The sequence below is a fragment of the Pteropus vampyrus genome, unplaced genomic scaffold (assembly GCF_000151845.1).
Source record: "Pteropus vampyrus isolate Shadow unplaced genomic scaffold, Pvam_2.0 Scaffold178, whole genome shotgun sequence".
Taxonomy (NCBI): Eukaryota; Metazoa; Chordata; class Mammalia; order Chiroptera; family Pteropodidae; genus Pteropus; species Pteropus vampyrus.
The window spans coordinates 351692-356322 of record NW_011888959.1 but is presented as its reverse complement, the minus strand read 5'-3'; the positions used below and the strand labels follow the sequence as shown (position 1 = coordinate 356322).

Below are 4631 nucleotides of genomic sequence, written 5' to 3'. Positions count from 1 at the left end.
GCTAGATCGGTACACCGTGGCGCGTCCAGACGTGGAGACTTACTCGGCATGACTGCGTCACATGCCACAACACCGATGACCCTCAGAAAGACGGTGACGCGAAGAAGAAACCAAACACACCAACGGTCAAGGAGAATGCATCGGACACTTAAAACTGCGTTAAGAGGGCAGATCTCGGGATGTGTTCTTAAACGATAAAATCGATTTTTTTAAAAAAGGACCGAAACACGAAAGACTATGTGTGGCACGAATCCATTACAGGAAGTACACGGAAAAGACACATCTGCAGACAGACAGAGCAGGCGGCGGCCGGGGGCGGGGCTGGGAGCAGGGACCTGGGGCTTGGTTGCACAACTCTGTGAATTTACTAAAAAGCATCGAGTTGTGTCCGTACAACAGGGATTTCATGGGATACAAACTATACGTCAACGAAGCTCTTGAAAAGAAAAGGAAGGCTCGGGGCCTCAGAGCCGGAGTGCTGGGGCAGCCCTGAGTGTCCCTTAGGTCAGGAACCCCAGCTGGGTGGGAGCCCTCGGGGTACCTTCTGAGTTGTTTACAGAAAACTTCCGTGAGCAAAGAAGGCGTGTTTTGAAGGAGAAATACTCCAAACCAAAAGTTCAGCCCCTGAGTCTGAATTCTGCAGAACTGGGGAAATGAGTTTCCTTTCAATAACAAGCTCCAGGCCCAGGGGAGGCCCCACCCAGCTGCACAGGAGAAGCGGGCAATTAGCACATGGCAATTAGGGGCCTCCTCTGCTGGGCGGGGCGGGCCTGGCCCCCTGGCAGACGCTTCAGGGAAGGAAGGTCCCCTGGGAGAGGTAGACAGTGTGGAGGGGCAGGGAGCACACACGGCACACCCCTGCCCCTCCACCCCCCAGCACCGATCGACTCCCTGAGCACCCAGACCCCGGCCCCGTTAGGACAAGGATTGCTGGCAGGTCTCAGCCCAGGGACAGCACTGTCCCTCCACCATGCCTCCCATCATCAGGTTTGGGGTTCAGAGGGCAGTCGGCTCAGACCTTGACCTTCACCTTCCGGTCTGCCTGGGGTCTGCCAGGCCCCCTCCCTGCAGCCCCCATCGGATCAACAGCGGGCATTATTAAACCTGCAGATGCCCAGGCCCCACCCTGGTCAAGCCACCAGGGCTAGGAAGCTGAGGGCAGTGCGGACCATAGGGAGAACTGCAGGCCCCAGGAGACCCCAGGTGAATTCCTTCCACCACTGACTGGACCAGGCATGGACACTTGACCAAGGAGAGCTCATCCATAACTGACCTATCAGGTGGCCGGTGAAAGCAGAGCCAATCAGATGCCTCCTTGGGATCTGGACCCAAATGGGGGGGAGGGCTGGGCATAGCCTCCACTTGACCCAGCTCCGGCTTCCTCAAACTCAAATCTTACCAGCGGCCAGCGGCGCCTTCGCCCTGTTGGCACACCCCTCCACTGTCAACCTTGGATGTTTGTCGTTAAATCACTCAAGTCACTTAAGCCACACCCTAAGCATTCATGTCTGTGAGGTGTGGTGTTACCAGTTTGCTCTAATATATGTTAAAGTTTATTCGTTGCGATCAAAACCATGTTCCTTGTTTGCACCCTCAAGTTCACGGCAGCATTATCCACAGCAGCCGAAAGGTGGGGAAAACCCGAGAGTCCATCAGAGGACGAATGGGCAAACGAGTTGTGTGTTCGCACAGTGCACTAGTGTTCAGCCTCCAAAGGGAAGGACGTTCTGGCACCTGCCACAACGTGGCTGACCCTTGAGGACATCACGCTAAGTGAAACAAGCCCGTCGCAAAAGGACAAATTCTGTATGACTCCATTTATTTGAGTTCCCTGGGGTTGTCACATTCATAGAGGCGGACAGTGGAATTGTCACCAGAGAGTGGGGTCCTCTCCCGGCGCGTCATCCAGGTTCTTGACATCTCGAACAAAGAACTGAGTGAGACACCGGAATACAGCAGCAAAGGAAAGCTGTATGAGAAGGGAAGGTCCACTCCCAGACCTGGAGGCTCAGAGGGCCTGGTAACAAAGCCTTTGGGGTTTTTATCCCAATGTGCTGTGGGTGGTTACTTTTCTCAGAGGGGTGGGCTTCCTTGATTGACAGCTAAGATTGACAGGACTCAGAGATTCATCATTTTGCATTCTGTGCATGTTCATTCCCAGAATTCAGTCTGTTACAATGATATTAATGAACTTCCGGGCATATGCATCATATTATAATGATGGTATAATGAGGCTCAGGTGAGTTGAAGGTCGTTGGGGTCTTCATTGCGCAGGTGCGAGTGACTGGCTCAAACTGGTACCAAATTCTCTGATCTCTTGTTTCTTTCAGTGAGTTACTTTTAGCCTAAAAATGCCTTCTGGCTCGCTTAATTGTGGGCAGATTAGGGCGGACCCCTTCTGGGATAGGATAACCTCAGTGTCCTTGCAGGCAGACCCGAAACCCCCTAACTTTCCTGCCTAATCCTTTTCTAAGAGCCACGAACCCCCTTCTTATTAGTATGGATGTTGAGGGACAAGAGGTCCCTTCTGTATCCGCTTCCTGCTGAGAAGGGCCGTTGTCCCTGCCTGTTGGGGATTCATGGAGCTCTTTCCCTTTCTGCCTTAGGCAGGGTGAGGTCTTGGGTTTCCTGCTGAAGTGCCGCCTCAGTCCCTAGACAAGGAAAAGATACGAACTTGTTATTTAAATCATACATCTATTAATTTCTATTATGGATTTGCCTATTAAGCGAGTAAAAGGAAACAAGCTTGGTTAATATATATTTCTTAAAGAGTGAACAAGACCTTTGGCCTAAAGTCCCCTCCCCTCCCGGCCTCTAAGGGCCCTGTCTGGCCTAACACCATTTCTGCTAACAATGGGCGGATGACCCTTATCAATAGCCAGAGGATCTGAGTCACCAGCCTCGGGGCAATTATTGAGATTTGAAGGAGAGGGTCTTTTTCCCAAAGAAAAGAGGAAAGAAAACTTAACTAGGTTTACTAAAGAGAATGAGAACTCTGCAAGAGCTGTCCCGTATCAGAATGGTGGTGCCAGGGGCCGGGTTTGGGGACTGGGAGCTAGGGGTTGATGGGGACAGGGTTCTGTGGATAGATGGCGATGATGGCCCACCAACGAATGTACTTAATGCCACTGAACTGCACCCTTAAAAATGGCTACGATGGTCAATTTAATGTGTCTTTTGCCACCACTTTAAAAAGCAAAATGCCGTCTACGGCCATGCCACCCTGAACGAGCCGGATCCCGTCTGATCTCGGAAGCTAAGCAGGGTCGGCCTGGTTAGTCCTTGGATGAGAGACCACCTAGGAAGACCAGGTGCTTTAGATGTTAAAAATAAAAAAAAAATTAAGGGATTATAAACTGACAAGGTCCTTGCGATCTGTGAGGTCAACCGAGGGTTGCCTCACCTAAAAATAAATAAATAAATAAATAAGCGAAATGCCTCCACATTCGCAAGAGCTCATCCTGCACCAGGATGCCACCCGGAGCTGGCCAGGGCCAAGGTGCCAAGCCAGCATGGCCCCACCCAGCCAGGCCGGGCCTCCACACTGCTGGTGAAATCGGGCGCTTCACTGGCCCACAAGGAGAAAAGTCGAGAAAAGTTAGGATCTGAGGAGCCGGCAGGTGGGCTCTCCCCCTGGGCCCACCAGCCCTGAGAGAAGCCACAGCCCTAGGGAGAGGACCGAATGCTTGGGTGGGCTGGAGCCCCCTGGGGACAAGCCTCCCAGCAGGAGAGGAGCCCCTCCCAGGGGCCTGGCTGAGGCTCCTCCTCCCGGAAGCCCAGAGTGGGGGACGGGCACTGCGCACCGGCCTGGGTGACTCTGCTTTCCCGGCCTCCCGAGTCTGCCCAAACCGCCTCCGAGGCGCGCGGTCCCCTTGTACAGAGCGAAGCACGCTGGTGGCCCCTCCTTAGGGTTCTTAGGGGCCTGCTCTGTGCCAGGGAAGAAAACGGCGTCCTGACTACCGCCCCGCCCCACCCCTATCCCCCCACTGGGGAGCAAAAGCAGAGAGGAAATGGAGGCTCGGAGAGGTCAGGCGACATGTCCAGGGTCACTCACCTGGTAGGGCCAGAGTCACAACTGGAAACTGTCACTCTAGCTGCAAAACTCACGCTCTCCTGAAACTGCTTCTGGGCCAGGAGTATGAGCGCTTGTGCTTGTGGGGTGAGGAGTAACGGAGGGCAGGGGTGGGGGGTGGCGGGAGCAGCCACTGGACAGGCGCCGATCGGCCAGAACTTCGGCCTTGCTCGCACACTGGGGGAACTGAATGAGTACCTGAACCCGACTTTCCCGTGTTCAGGGAAGGAGCACAGCACCCACGTGGATTTTCCAATAAACCAAGGGATTTTGTGCTAACAGCAGGTCCCATCATCAGAGTCATTGGCCTCCACCATTAAGGAAACGGGTGGGAAAGTTCGAGAAGGTTGTGTCTCACCTGCCGCTTTGAGGACAAAGCCCCCCTGTAACTGTTGTAGCCTCCAGCCCCGGAAAGACACACGGACCACCAGAAATCAGTGAGTTATAGGAAACATGCTCCTTATTCAGCCAGCTGGGTCTGCCAGGGGTACGCAGACCCCAAATTAAGCAGCCCCGAAATGTAGAGGTACAGGGTTTTTAAGCCCTAAATCCCATTCCT

The 4631-nt window shown here is 53.7% G+C and overlaps 1 pseudogene; it reads left to right on the top strand.

The window, feature by feature from the left end:
- Window positions 1-3205: 3205 nt before the first annotated feature.
- LOC111746170 lies at window positions 3206-3323 on the top strand (annotated as a pseudogene).
- Window positions 3324-4631: the final 1308 nt, after the last annotated feature.